Consider the following 15,906-nt stretch of genomic DNA (forward strand, 5'->3'; position numbering starts at 1 on the left):
CCACCCCAGGCCCCAGCCTTCCCCCAGGACCCCCCCTGGTCCGCCTCTCTGTTGTCCGGTGGGTGTGTGGGTCCTAGGATCTATCAGACAGGGCGGCATGAGACCGATCAGAGAACGCCAGCAAGGAGTGTGCCTGTCAGCTGGGGCTGTGTAACAAAACCCCACAGGCTGGGGCTCGAGCCTCAGAGGTTTGTCGTCTCCCAGTGCTGGCCGCCCGAGATCCAGGTGTGGACACGGGGTCGGTTCCGTCAGAGGCCACGAGGGAGCGATGCCTCCGGGCCTGTGTGCTCGGCTCGTCGCCAGCCGGCCCCTCCCTGTGCCTTCACGCCACCTTCTACGCCTGTCTGCCTTTCTGTCCAGATTTCCCGTTTGTAGGGACACCAGTCACATTGGAGCAGGGCCACCCTAATGGCCTCATTTTCGTTTGACCACCTCGAGAAAGACCCCTTCTCCAAGTACAGTCACGTTCACAGATACCGGAGGTTAGGAATTCGCCGCGTAACTTCCGGGAGAGCACAACCCCGCCCATAACAGAGGGATTGTCCGCAACACTGCGGGCTCCTCGCTTGCGCCCGGCGGTGCCAGTGGACCCCTTGCTCTCGGGTCCTGGACCTGGGCGAGGTTTGCCCCACGCTGGCGGAGGCATCCCATTGGGGCCGTGCCTCGACCCCAGCTGAACACCGGCGTGACCCTCGCGGCACATCAGCAGAGTCCCATCACTCCCTCGGCCTGTGCCGGCTCAGAAGGCTGCGGGGCGAGTGAGAGGAAAGGTGCGCCCCCAGCACCAGGGGGTGGGGGCCCGGGGGGCGTGGGTGTCTCCGTGTCCTCCGTCCGGCCTGGAGACTGCGGTTCACAGAGCGAGCGTGTGCCCATAGCCATGACGTGGAGTCCTACAGCCTTCAGGGCTCTCGACCCTGCGTGTGTCCAGTGGTTCTGAAGCTCGTCACTTATTTGGCCCCACTGTGTGCCCGGCACTGTGCAGAGCACCGTGTGGACAGGCAGACTCGTCTTCCCACTTTGCAGAGAGGCTGCCCAGGACCTCGGGGCATGTTGGTGGCGGCTCAGTCCCTCCTGCAGGACACTTGTGTGAGGCTCCTGCTGTTCCCAGCTGTCTGGAGGAGAAGCGCCCCCCCCCCCCCCGCCAGAGCTGGCGTGAAGGCCAAGAGCTCAGCTGGGCACCTCGGTCACTCCAGGAGCTGAGGCCTGGGCCCCAGTGGCGGGCGTGGGGGTGGCCGGGACGAGGAGAGAGATGGCCTGAGGCGTGTGGGGAGGGCTGTGGGCGGTGGGAGGGTCAGGTGGGGACAGGATAGGCTCCCCATTTCTGGCTGGCAGAGGACCCCGTTGGTGGCTCCTACCCTCTTTCTTTCGATAGAACCTAGGACAGAGCCCCCACACGGAGGAGGCTGAACGCAGGGTCCACCTGCCGTGCTCACCGTGAGACGGAAGGGGATGTCAGAGCAGTGGGGACCTCGGGATTCAGTGAGACGCAGGGAGACAGAACGTCGTCTCTGGGGCCAGCCCAGCACCCCTGCCTGTGGGAGCTGGTAGGGCCCTCCTCCGGGGGGGGGGGGGGGGCGGGCAGCTCTCTGCACAGTGGAGCGGGGGGGTTCCAAAGGGAGCGCGCGTGCACCGGGGCGTCGCCGCTGGTGGCTGTCATTACAACAGAGCTGGCAGCTTGGTCCGGAGACAGGAAAAGAGGTGGCCCTTATGGGAGGGGAGCACGGCGTCTCTCGGATGCCGCCAAGGAGCACAGGGGGGCGAGTACCAGCGTGGGCTGCAGCCAAAGTCAGGAAAAGGCGACAAATCATCCAGCAGGGAAAAAACAGTGAGCATAAAGGACACGGAAGGACTAAAACGCAGATCCCGGACACCGTGCGTGGGCTGAATCCTCTGCTAAAGAAGCCCAGGCTTGAAGACGAGCCAAGGAGCGCCTATTCCCAGGAGCCCAGGGCTCCACTCACGGTTCAGGAGTGGAACTGAGGACCACGGGCATTAAATGGGAAAGAAAGGCATGTCAAGAATATGGAACAGGTTATGAGTAAGATAAAATAGTAAGTCTGCGTTATGCATCAATCAACTTGGCAGCTAATGAGGTAAAGCCCAGTTATTTAAACACGCGAGATTCCAGTAGGAACTCAACGTGCCATTTTCAGGATCAGACCTGTCTAGTAGGGAAGTCGGCGTCGGTCGGGTTTTAGGGACACGGAATCACACAACCAGCAAACTCAGGTTGAGCAGGGCGTAGAGACGTCGCTTACTTCAAAAGGAGATCACACGCTAGCGGACGGTTGGCTGTTTTTAAGCCCTATTAAACCCTATTTGGAATAGGATAGGGGATAAATAAAAACATCGCCCGACGCTAACATTCTGTTCCTTACCGTTCCCATCTTTCCGTTGAAAGCTGCCTTTTCAGAGCATCACGATAGGTTTTAACGGTGTCACTTTAGCCCGAAACATGGCGTTTTCCCGGCCTTCGTTAGTTCTTAAGAACAAATTTTAAAAATCAAAGAAATAAATAACAAATGTGCTGTTTTGTAAAAAAAAAAAAAGAAAGGAGAGAGAGAGGGAGATTACACATTCTCTCCAAGATCCATTGAGCGTTTTCTCAAAGAAAACCTTGAGAAAAATTTAAAAGGTTGAGATTATTTCTGGCCGTAGTCTAGGAAAATTAGAAATAATTCAGGAAATTGTGACAGCTTCCTCCCTGCCTCCCCCAGGAAAAACCCCTTTACCATTTGAATTGGTTTCTTTTTTTTTTTTTTTTTTTAATTTTTTTTCAAAGTTTATTTATTTTTGGGACAGAGAGAGACAGAGCATGAACGGGGGAGGGGCAGAGAGAGAGGGAGACACAGAATCGGAAACAGGCTCCAGGCTCTGAGCCATCAGCCCAGAGCCCGACGCGGGGCTCGAACTCACGCGAGATCACTCGAGATCTCGCGAGATCGTGAACTCCCGGACCGCGAGATCGTGACCTGGCTGAAGTCGGACGCTTAACCGACTGTGCCACCCAGGCGCCCCTTAGCGAATGGATTTAGCTGCATGGCAGAGAACCAACAGAAGGGTGGAGTCACGCAAAGTTCGTTTCCAGCACGCAAGTCTGGGCTCGGCGGTGGCATGAGACCCCGGGCTCCATCCACTCGCCGCTCCACGATCCTGGGGCGAGGGCTCCCCACCTTGCCCCTGTCGCTTCTGATCTCACTGCCCACTTCTGCTGCTTGCCCCTATCCCTATCATGTCTCCTTGGCCAGCACTCGGTCACATGGTTATGCCTGGCTCAAAGAATGCTGGGAGTTGTAGTTTTTATCTTGGGGGGGGGAGTGTGCTCCGTTAAAAGGGAAGGTTCCATTCCCCAAACAAAAGGGGAGAATGGGTTTTGGAAGACAGCTAGACTGTCTGCACTACATCCTTGGAGTAAACCATGGGGCGCCTGAGCGGCTCGGTTGGTTGAGCGTCTGGCTCTTGATTTCGGCTCAGGTCATGATCTCACGGTTCATGAGTTCGAGCCCTGTGTCGGGCTCTGTGCTGACAGCATGGAGCCTGCTTGGGATTCTCTCCCCTCTATGCCCCTCCCTCATTCGCTCTCTCTCTCTCTCTCTCTCTCTCTCAAAATAAATAACTAGTTAAAAAATATTTTAAAAGAAAATTTCATATGAATTCTACGGTCATACAATTGAAAGCCTAGAGGAAAAATATAAATTCAATATATAAAATACAAATGTAAATGATGAAAATTAAAGCCAGAAAACGCAGCCAACTTGGAGAGACAGAGGCCCCAGGATGGGTGGGGCTGCCCGTGCCAGGCAGAGGGAGGGGAAGTGAGCGGGGTCCTTTGGGGTGATGGGAATATTCTGGAAGCAGACAGGGGTGATGGTCGTACGATTCTGTGACTCTACTAAAACCCAATGAATTGTGTCCTTCAAAATGCTCTAAAATGGTGAATTTGATGTTATACGAATTGTATCTCAGGGAGAAGCCTCAGCACCCGGTCTGATGGGACCTCTGGGCTGAGGGGATTTGCAGGCTACGGGCTTGGGGCTGGTGCACCCGGAGCCCCTCATCCGTCCTCAGCTGCCCTTCCCTGGGCTTCCGTGGGCCCTGTGGGGGACGGTGTCCACCTGGCTGTCGGCCACACCACGGGGCCTGCTGAGTCCCCGATGCTCCTGGAGCGAGTGAATGGGAATGAAGGGCTTGGGTCCCTGATTTAGCACCCCTTCCCCAGGACAGCTCCCCCGCTCCCGTGGGCTCAGCGCTCTGCTCCCTGCTGAGCGCCCGTGTCCCTTCCCCGGGTGAGCTGCACACGGGCCGAGGACAGAAGCCATTTGGGCCCAGTGCCCGTGTCCCAGCATGCATTAAACCATAAACCACTCTCAAATGATTTTATGAGAGTCGTTTTTTTTCCTTCCATTTTCGTAGACAAATCTAATCTTTTGAGAACCTACTCCCTTCTAACTCACATATTATGGGCTTTCATCAATAATAATATACGATCAATTACTCAAATGTAATTGATTAGTCGAGAAGACCATATTTTCCCCTCCTAGTTTGTGTCTGATTGGACATAAAGCACCACAATTGCTCTGTGATGGTGGCCTTGCCCTTTGGCTGTGGACTATCTTTACCTTTTAGCCGAGATTAAATTTATACACAATTTTCTAATGTTAGCTTAAGAAAAATCCAAAAGGCCACTTTACGTCCCAACCTTACGGATGACACCATTCCCGGGGCGCGATAAGCAGCCGGGGAGGCGGATTAGTGGCCGAAATGGCCTTTCGAGTTGGCTCTGAGCTTTGTTCATCTTTATTTGGTCGCGCAGATCATTTTTGTCATCAGAAAGTTGAGTCCCATAAATCCAATATTGCCCAATTCAATAAGGAGAATCGCAGTCTGTTCCAGCCAGTCTGCGTCTCTCTTAGCTGAGACAAAACCACACTGTTTTACCCGGATGGCCGGGCGCCCAGTGGCTTCCAGCCGGGCAGGGGTCCCTGGGAGCCAGGTCACGGGGGTGCTTACGATGGCCTCTCATTTGGGGGGGCACAAGATTCCACGAGGAAGTCAGAGCTCTGGTTGGGGGCGCTGGGGAGCTATCTGCCGGCTGGATGCGTTTGCTACCAAGTCAGGACTCGTGGAGACTATTCGAAAGGGGGCTCAGTTAGTTAAGCGTCTGACTTGGGCTCGGTCATGATCTCGCAGTTCGGGAGTTCAAGCCTCGCGTCGGGCCCTGTGCTGACGGCTCGGAGCCTGGAGCCCGCTTCGGATTCTGTGTCTCCCTCTCTCTCTGCCCCTCCCCCGCTCATGCTCTGTCTCTCTCTGTCTCTCAAAAATGAATAAACACTAAAAAAAAAAAATCTGCACGACCCAGTGCAGATTCTGCCCTCTCCCGGAGCTTCACCACTCTTGCCGCTGATTCCATACAATGTAGCCGACTGTACTTGAACCAGTGCCAGAGAGGAGACACGGAGGAGGAGGAAGAGAAATGAACCTGCAGCCATCGTCTCACGTAGCTTGGGGGGGTGGTGCCCGCCCCCTGGGGACCCCGCCCTGGTCCCATCACAGTCGGCGGCCGGGAGTCAGGGCTCCTGTGACAAGGGGCGTCCTCACGCACTGGGCCACTTTCCCATCGCCCCGCAGTCAGGATCTGGGAGGTTGCCTTATTACAAAGTAACAAGTTGCGGCTGGAAGGAGACACAAGCCTCCTGGGTCAGAGATAAGGAAGTTTCCGACTCCGGGACCGGCAAGCGCTGAGCATGACGGTCCTCTTGCCTCCGCCTCCTCAGGGTGACCGGGAGGCTCGCACCACACCCATAGTAGGTTTGCCGGGTTGGCCAGGAATGCCGGGTCGGGAACCTGCTGCTCCACGTCTTGCGGGTATGTGTCACCTCGTCCCCCAAGGCCGCTCCTGCAAACACGCGCCGAGACGTGGCCTGGGTACCGAGGCCAGCGTGTCGCGTTCCTGGCGGACTCGGCAAGAAGGGCAGGGCTGCTCAGGCTGCCACCTGGCATCTCCACCCAGCTGTCCTGCTCATCGAGTCCCAGACCCTCCTGCAGCCAGCAAAGCGGGAAGGGGCCCGTCTGGTCCTGCCTGGGCTTCACGGCGGGGTTGCTCCAGTCGGTCTTCACGTGGGCCTCTGGGCACCGCCTTCCCAGCAACCTCTCGACTGCTTCTTCCTGGGCGGCGGGTGTTACCCACCCACATGGGCTGACCTTGCCCGGACGCAGGCTTTTGTTTCCTGCTCTGGTACCCCCTGGGCCACAAATCCTCTTTGGAATAAAAAGGGAAACACTGCACCGGTGTGCGCACAGGTGCATACACCCTCAGAGCCCTGCTTCTGTGTCACCCCTGCAGCCTCAGCGCTCTGTGCAGGGACACTCAGTAGGTCCAGTAGTCAGTAGCTGGTTGGATTATTGAGTCAACTCTCGGGTTCTCATGTCAACTAGATGTCATGAGAAGCAGCTAAGAGAACATATGAGAGGGGCGTCTGGGTGACCCAGGGGGTTAAGCGTTAGACTTTGGCTCAGGTCACGATCTCACCATTCGTGGGTTCGAGCCCCGCGTCGGGCTCTGTGCTGACAGCTCGGAGCCTGGAGCCTGCTTCGGATTCTGTGTCTCCCTCTGTCTCTGCCCTTCCCCTGCTTGTGCTCTGTGTCTGTCTTGAAAATAAATACACATTAAAAGAAATTTTAAGAGAACGTTTGAGAAAGTCTGAGTGGGCATCTGATTCTCAGTGGAGACCTTTCAAGAAGGAATAGACACTGTTCTTAAGCCTTGTTCTGGGTCCATAGGCTCGTCTGTATTTCTCCACCAGGGCCCTGGGAGACTCACCTACAGGAAGCCGATTCTGCAGTTCCCCCAGAGAGGGCTCACTTCCTCCAAAGACATTTCTAAATATTTACCCCCACCCCCACCCCCTCCACCCCTGTCCTATAAAGAGAGAGGAGGTACAACAAACACCTATTGACAGGTGGTAAAAAGAGTGATCTCACTGGGTCACTCACCCCACAGAGACTGGGGGACAGGGGGCATCTTGGAGGCAGAGGAGGACCACCCTGGGAGCCTTGGTGGTGGCTGTGGCAGACCCCATGTCACATCCCTGTCTTTGCCTTTCCTGGGGTCCCGAGTGGCAAAGGAAGGTGAGGCTGGGGGGGTCCATGGCTCATGGTTTTTGAAGTTAACCTTGCCCTGTGAGCTACAGGCAGGTGTGTGTGTGTGTGACTTGAGGTGCATTTATAAGGACCGCTCAAATCATCGCCATCCACCGGAGGACCTAGAACAACCACCGTGGGAAACGCCAGCCTGGCGGAATACTGACCCCGGGCGAATGTCAGTGACCTCCACCCCAGCTCTGCACTCTCCACTCAGCTGATGGCATCCGGAGGGGAGGCTGCCGACCTCTGGCCTCAGCCCTTCACCATGCCATGTGGCCTGTGACCAGCTGGTGAAGGGGAACACGGACCAGCTTGGTTCACTGGACCTTCCTCCAATTGGACCTGGTTGGCCCTCTTCCTCAGGCTGGGGGGTTCCTTGGCTGGGAATAGGGTGTGAGTGGAGGTGCTGGTGGGGGGAGGCAGTAGACGAGGCTCCAATGCGGCCTCAACACTGGAAAATTTGGGAAACTGAAAAATAGAAACCTAAGTATCAGTCAACGCCCAAGGCACCTGCCAGGTCGTGGGGTCTGTGGTAACTACTACCCATGGCTGTGGGGTCTGTAGTAGTTTCCCGTGGCCCCTGCAACAAAGCATCACAAACCGGGGGCTGGACAACACAAACTCATTCTCTGGAGGCTGGAGGCTGGCAGCCGGAGATCAAGGGTCAGCGGGGCTGCGCTCCCCGCCCCCCCCCCCCCCCACATAGGCTCCGGGGGAGGATCTTCTCTTCCTCTTCCAGCTCCTGGTGGCCCCTCGTGGCCTTCAGTCTGTGTGTCTCCGTCTCTGTCCTGACCTCTTCTCAGAAGGGCTCCAATCATATTACATTTAGGGCCCACGGTGCCCCGGTGTGGAGTATCCTAACTAACCATGTCTGCAATAACCTTACTGCCAAATAGGGTCACGTTCACACATCCTGGGGGGTAGGGCTGCAGCATTTTGGGGGGGACACAAGTCAACCCCCAACAACATCTAGCTGTCCTCTCGGGACGGTGACTCCGTGTGTCAGCTCTCCTGGAAATGGGGCCCTCAATGGCACCGCTCACTTCTGCTTCCGTCCCTGGGCGTCACCTGGCTTTTCCCCCGTGTTCTTTCCAGAACTTGGGTGAGGAACAATCCCAGTGTGGAATGGCAGCAGACGCGGCTTCTCCCCTTGCTGCTCCTCGTTGTCAGCTGGTTTCACCCCAGGGCGGAGGCTTCCCTGGGCAGTTCCCAAGGCGGCCAGTGATGCAGCCAGAGGCCAGAAAGATCAGGATGGAGGGGCCGGCGGGCCGCCCAAGTTTCCGCTGAATGAGAGGCCCTGTGATGGATGGAAGCAGCGTCCCCGTCTGACTCAGATGCCCGAGTGGGAATCCAGCCTCATGGCCTCCCACTCAAGCACCCCGGGGCGAGTTACTTAAACTCTCTGCCTCCAGTTACTCATCCGGAAAATGGGATGATGAGAATACACTCCTTCTCTGGGTTAAATGAAGGGAAGCGTGGTCGGCCCCTGCTGCCTTCCACAGTGAGTCGGCGGGGGGCCGGGGGCCAGCTGCCCTCTGCGTGCGTGGGTGTGCGGGGCAGCCTTCCCCCCAGGACCCGGGCCCTGACCGGCCTCCTGCCACTTGTGTCGCCATCACAGCCCGCCTGCAGACGTCTGAGACTGGACAGAGGCCAAGTCGAGCTCGTTCCCCGGGTGCTCCCTTCATCTGCATGAGATGAGGTGCAGCCACACGTTGCCTTCCTTGGGGTCCCAGATGGGACGGTGGCTGGGAGCCCCTGGCGTGTGCCAGCGCTCACTGAGCCTCCACAAAAGGGGTCCGTGGTGATGGGCACTAAGGTTGGACCCCACTGTGGGTTGAATTGTGCCCTCCCTGAAAACCCTAGGGACCTGCGAATGTGACGTTATTTGGAACAGGGTCTCTGCAGAGGCAGACAAGTTAAGATGAGGTCATACCGGGGTGGGGTGGGCCCCACTCCAATGGCTGGGGTCCTTATAAGAAGAGGACACGACACAGACATATGGGGGGAGGCCATGTGACCACGGAGGCAGGGACCGGGAGGACGTGGCCATCAGGAAACCGAGGATGACGGCCCCTCCAGAACCACAGGAAGCCGGACGCTCTCTCCCTAGAGTGTCAGAGGGAGTGAGGAGACCCTGCCCGCACCTTGGTTTTAGACTCCTGGCCTCCAGGGCTGGGAGATGACACATTTCAGTTTACGCTGATCTGTTACGGCCTCCCCAGGACACTGGCACAGACCCTGGCCGCCCGGTCTTCTGTGTCGCTTCTGCGGCCACAGCTGGTTTGAGGGAAAAAGAATTTGGGAGTCACCCTCGGGAGCCAAGGAACATCGTGTCTCCTGGGGGTGGGGGGACACATGGTGAGGGAAGTGGAGGAAGGAAAATCCCTTCCGACCTCGGCCCCCGCCCCGCGTGCCCGGAGCGCGGTGGGCGTGCATAATTTGTTTGCTTTGCGATTCTCTCCCCTCAGTGGAGACAAATTGATTTGTACATGGAAATGGGCTGTCACTGGGGGGCGGCTGTCTCGTTAGGGGACAGGATTTGCTGGGTGTAGGCAGGGCTGTGGGGGCAGAGCTGGTGGTGGGGGGAGGGCGCGCCCAGGTGGGCCCTTTTGGGGGGCACCGCCCGGCTCCGAGGCCGTGCTCCAGACTGTGGCGCCCTCGAGCCTCTGCCTGGGCATCGAGGCCCCGGCTGGGCACCCGCCTGCCGAGCATCTCTGTGCGGAGCTCACCGGCTCTCGGGGCGGGGCCGGGCCCCGAGCCCCTCGCCTCCTCACCAGCCCCGCGAGGTCCCATGTGTCCCTGCCATCGGGTGCGGCCGTCCAGCGGTGGGATGCCCTTTTCGTCAGTCCTGTGCGGGGACGACAGGGCGGGAATGGGTCACGCGAAAATCGCGGATGGAAACTCGGGGGGCCCACGCCAGCGGGGCACTGGCGCTGGCCTCTGGGGGCTCGCGGCTGGCGTGCTCGGAGGCGGGGCAGGAGCAGGAGTTCAGGCCTGGGCGAGACCCTCCATCCCGTGGGCCTCATCTCTGGGTCTCAGGTTCTTCGTTCTCCCAACGGGCGTCGTTACCACCCACACATGCTCGCTAAGGGTCTGGCGCACAGCGGGTCCTCAGCAGCTGGGCAGCCACCGTCAGCTGTTACGGAGCCAGCCCCCCAGGAGGGAGACGCCCAGCACGGGGCCTGTCCCGTCGCGCTTTGGCAGGCCCCGGTGACATTTACTTTTCCTTTAGGGCAAGGTCATCGTTGAGATCTGGTTGCCCTTGCGAATTTTCTCATGGGATATTTCGAAAAAGATAACCTATCTCCCATCCCCAAATGCCCGAGATTGCTTACAGAGACGCCGTCACAGAACAGGATGGGATTGAAAGTGAGGGCATCTGGGCCAAGGGCAAACATGAACAGAAACACGACCGGAAGCCGGAGCTAAGGACGGCCCACAAAATACGCCCCAGGAGCCCCCGGACGCTCGCATGAGGGGTGTTGGAGACTCGAGCCTGGGCTTCAAACCAAAGAGGGAGATGGGGGGGTCGTGGGACTCGCGGTGTGTGCAAAGATTCAAAACATCAATTATTCAGAAGAAAGAGAGGCGTCCTCACGCTGCAGACAGAGGAATGGGTGAGAGAGAAAGCCCGTGAGTGATGGCCACATTCGGCAGGTACTTACTGAGGACCTACTATGTGCCCTGCGTTGGGGGTCAGGTGATGAGAGCACGGGCATGGTCTGCAGGCGGGGAGGCTTCGTGACCCAGGCGTGGTTCGCGTCAGATGCCGCTCCCACCCTAGCAAGGGTCCTAGAGGTAGAGACCGCCAGCCCCGCCTCGCAGGTGACGTGGGCTCTATGTCTTACCCGAGGCCCAGCCCCCGTAACTCAGGGGAGAGGCTCCCGGTGAACCCGCGCGCGGAATGTCTCACAGCACAGAACTTCTCCTGGCACAGGCCTGGCCCCCAGCGGGCACCCCGGACCCAAGAAGAAAGGTGCCACACCTCTGGCTACGGCTCGTCTGGCTTGGCTGGAGAAGCTGTCCCCAGTGAGCGACGGCAGAGAAGTCTGACCAGAGCGTGGTGGCGGCTGTGGCCCCGGAATCAGGGGTCAGGCGGTCCGCAGGCCGAGCCCATGTTGCCAGAATTAATACGTAAGATAAACAGACCCCTGGAGGCACTGATCGAATTCTCCAGGCCCGGGTCAGAGGTCTGCTCCGTAGGTGTGAGAAAAAGTTTAGGGAGGACCGGGGTCAAATATGTACAGCCAGACAGGCTGACCAGGGGCTGCCTCCTCCCCCCCCACCCCCGCCCCCACCAGGCGGGTCTCTCTGGGGCCGCACTTGGGGGGGTGGAGCCGTCAGAGTGGACTCATTACTCGGAAAGGCCGAGAAAGTTGTCTGCGGCTGCTCTCGGCTGCCCGAGCACATCAGCGTCAGCCGTCGCCCCGGCCCCCGGGGCCCCGGGGCCCCGCTGCTTCTTGACCCATTGGCTCCAGCTCCTGCGTGATTCCAGCGGGGGAAGGAAGCCCCACAGCCGGTGGGTGGAGGGGCGAGGCGGGGCCGCATGCTCGACAGGTGGCCCCCGGCCTGTGACGGGGAGCTCACTACTTAGCAGGGCATTTGGGAGCACGCTGACCCTCTGTGACAGCCCGGGGCTTTAATGAGTCTCCCCTTCGAGAAAGCCCTTCCCCACATGTGGCCAGAGCCTCAGGCCTCTGCTGTGACTGGACAGGGCTGGGCGGGGGTTGTCTGTCCCCGGTTTACAGCCGAGGGCCTCGGTCAAGCCACCCGCTTTGGGGTCCTGCTCTCTGGGCCGCGAGGAACACGCGGGTGCGGGAAGGGGCCCTGAGGGGCCTCTCCTCTTAACTCTCAATTTGTACAGACACATAAAGTGCTCAGATGCCCCGTCTTTGCCTCGACCCGGGGCCGGTTCGTATAATAATGGCTGTTTACAATGGCCGAGGCTGGTGTTCGCTAATTTCGCCCAGACGGGTCGTTACACACGCGGGGGACAGAAGTCAGCAGCCAGTCTGCGTGCTCCCGGCGAGACGTGGACTGATTTAACGTAGCGACCGACGAGGCAAAGGAAGGTTTTCGACGATCGATTCATTTCAGGGTCTTCACGGAGAACGTACCCCGGGCGTGGCATCAGGGAAAACACGAGAGCTGAGAATGTCTGTCCGTGCTCCCCCTGAATGCCTGGTGGTGGGCCTCCCGCGTGTGCGACTCCCGCCCACCTCCAAACATCCGTCTGTCCGTCCGTCCTCTCCTCGCTCATTTGCGAGCACTCACGGTGGTTCTGGGCGTCGGGCTGGAGGCTGAGGACACGGTGACCACTAAGATGGGGACAGGGTGGTCACCAGGCAGGAGGGGGGAAGGGCGCAGTGACAGATGTCAGTGTGAGATACCGTCAATGGACAAAAGAGGGAGGGAGCCCCCGGGCCTGGACGGGGTGGGGGGATTCAAGGAGGGCTTCCCAGAGGAGGAGGCGTGGTGTGGCCACCGAAGGCACCGTTGGAGCTCCCCAGGGACGAGCGGGGAAGGGCGCTGAGAGAAGTGCCCCAGCTGTGAAGTGTGGTCTGCGGGAGCCCGGGCTGGGAGGAAGGGGCAGCATCTTCCAGAAGAAAATGAACCTGCCTGGCTCCGTCTGTGGAGCCGGGCCCTTCGTTCCCGGAGCACGTGCTATGGAGGAGCAGGCCTCAGAGGTGCCCCTTGGTTCAAGGAGTTTGGGGATTATCTCAGAGATTCTTAGTGCACATTATCCTGTTAAAGGCTCTGAGAAGTCCTGCAGCAAGAAAACCAGCTCCCTCTAATTCAGTGACCTCCGCCCATTTGACCACAGAACCCCCCTCTTGCACACCACCGAGGGAGCCCCTGGAGACGGGCACTCGGCCAGTCACTGCCCCCAACAACGGGGGACTTGGAGAGGGTCTGAACGCTGGCTCGGACGCTCACCAGCCGTGCCGTACTGGCTGAGCTTCTCTGATGACTCTCTGGGGTGGGGGGCGGGGGGGAGAGGAAAGGGGCCATGTGAGGAGCTCGGGCGGGGCACCAGGATGTGCTGAGACCCAGGGACGTCCCCCGGCCTGGTGTCTTGGGTCTCGGACAAGGGCAAGAGGGCCAGAGGTGGCCGGGGAATCGTGCCTGGAGCCGACCCCCAGCCTGAGGCACCGTCTGCTGCCCCTCCCGACCCTACCGGCCCGAGCGGCCGAGCAGGAGCACCTCCTGACCACTGACCGGAACGCTCCTCTGCCTCCAGCCTGCACCACGGCTGCCCAAGTAGGAAGCCGGCTTCCTCTGCGTGCCCAGATCCACCGGATTGAAACCCGGAAGGGCAAGTCTCCGGGAACAAAGACTTACATAAAACCCAGCCTCCCGAGAACACGGAGGCAGGAAGGGGTGCCTAACTCTTTCCAGGGCACCAGCGGGATGCACGCGGGTCTGGGGAGGAGGCCCATGGGAAGGGTGTGGGGGTGCGGCCCCGAGGCCCCCCGCCCCGGGGTTGGGTGCCTTTTCCCCGGGGCCACGCCCTGGTCCCCGGAGATGCTGCGGTGGGCAACGTGGCTCCCACCTCACAGATGGGGAAACCGAGGTCAGGGAGGCCGGCTCACTTTCTAGGTCACATTCTGGGGAAAGAGACAAGGTCTGGGCCTGGAGGCAGGGAAAGAGCCTGGGCAGAGCAGGGGGCAGGGGGCAGGCCTCAGAGACCGGGCCTTCCGGAATCATCACACGAGTCTGTCTTTGCCGAGAGCTTCTGGATCAGGCCCCGGCCCACCCTCCCTCTCACGCCCATGCTGTCTGAGACTCGGTGGCCTCACTCTGGAGGGGCGGAAGCCCGTGTTAGCTGAGCCCCTGCCTGGGCGGCCAGTACGTGGGAGACAAGCCGTATCTCCATCCTCTCGAGCATCCTCAAGGCCCCTCGCGGAGGAGAGGGCCGACGGCGGGTGTGAGAGAGGGAGCAGCACCCCCGCCCCGGTCCCCAGACCGACCGCTTGGCTCAGCCCAGGTGTCACCACATCCTCCAGCGGCACGGTCACCGAGCCTCCGTGCGCCTCAGCGTCCTGTCCTGTAAAGTGGGCTGGGCGGCCCCCGTACCTGCCAGAGACGCTCACGTAAGGACCAGTGACTCTGAACATGGGCAGCCCCAGAAGGGCGCCTGGCCGTGGGTGCGGCGGCCGGTCTGCGTGACCACTTGTCTGCACCGCCGGGCTGGGTGCCACGAACCGGCTCTCTCCGGAAAGGAAAGCAGACAAGCGGTCGCTCAGGGCACCTGCAGGTTTTCGTGGCGGAAACGTTCTCTCTCCGGCTGTTTCAAACATTCCAGTGGCCCCCAAACTTCTGGAGCCATGAGCCCCCTGTAGCTGCTGCGACCTGGGAAGGCGCTTGTGGCCACCCCGCCCCCCCCCCGCCCCCCCGCGCGCCTGTCCTCGCTGCTGGGAAAAAGAAATCGAGGCCGGGGCCCGCGTCCCTGGGAGGTCCCTCGGGCTGGGGCTCTGACTCCAAAGCTCCGGAGTGGATGCCAAAGGGAGGTTTGGGGAAGAGCGCCTCTGTGTGGACCGCCCCGAGGGAGACGGTGGGGCTGGCGTCCTCTTTGCTGCCAGACGGGACCCGCCCGAGCTGGAGAACGGCCGCTCCGGTCCGGAGTCACGTCTCCCCTCGGCACGTGGCCAGGAGGGGACAGAGCGCGGCCGGCCCATCTCTGGGGCGAGAGAAGCCAGCTCCTCCCAGCGTGCGCCGGTCGGGGCCTCCCCGGGGCCTCTGTGCGCACTCGCTGAGCTGAAGCGGCTCCCGGGGTAGACGTGCAAAGGCTATTCTCTTACCGAGGTGAAAGAGGCCGTGTCTTGGCCTGCAGGGCGAACGCGGGCTTTCTCCCGGACCCACACCGGCCCTCGTGTCCACACACCCCGGAGCGCACGCTGAGCCACCGTCCGGGGCGGGGGCAAGGTGGGGACCGCGGGACACTGGGTGATGGCATTCGTGAGGTCCAGGCAAGCCCCCGCTGGGCAGCGAGGAACACCCGGACGCCTGTAGGCCGGGGACAGAGGACGGGGTGGGGTCCAGAGACCCCAGGGTCTGGCCCTGGAGCGGGGGGGGGTCCCACCCCCGCCCCCGCCCCCACCCGTGCCTTCTTAGGTCTGCCCTTTCCCTGCTGATGGCACTGGTCAGCACCTGGACCGTCCCCCGAAGTTTTGGCCCATGAACGCACGAGCTGGCTCCCTGGTGGCCCTACCTCCTAGGTCTGTGTGGCCTTAGGAGAGTGGCTGACCCCTCTGTGCCCCCCATCTCCTCACTCGTACTGGGAGCGTTAACGGGGTGATGTGCATCCACGCTGGAGCCCACACCTGAGGGAGGCTTGCTCCTGCCGCGATGGCCTTCTCGTCATTAACCTGTCAGCAGACGGCACAGGAGTCACGGAGGCAGACCCTCTGGGGGCAAGTGACAGAGGAGGGTGTCATGCGGGCAGAGGACTTCACCCTCAGAACTAGCTTCGGGCTGTGGGGGGCAGGGGCCTCTGCAGGAGGAGCCCCCATATGGGACAAGCCCCTTCTGTGGGATGAGACCCCCTTACAGGACTAGCCCCCCCATGGGACGAGCCCCTTTGGGAGGCAGGAGGTGGGGATCCCGTGCATCCAGCAGGAGACTTGAAGGCTCTCAGCTTCCTGTTTGCCTGTGGCTAACCTACAAGGTCAAGCAAGGCATCCTGTCCCTTCCGAATGGGGACGGTCACTGGGACTCCTCGGGATGGTCCAGTCAGCGCTGGGGTGGGGGGGAGGGGGCGGG

The sequence above is a fragment of the Prionailurus bengalensis genome, chromosome B1, assembly GCF_016509475.1.
Source record: "Prionailurus bengalensis isolate Pbe53 chromosome B1, Fcat_Pben_1.1_paternal_pri, whole genome shotgun sequence".
Lineage (NCBI taxonomy): Eukaryota > Metazoa > Chordata > Mammalia > Carnivora > Felidae > Prionailurus > Prionailurus bengalensis.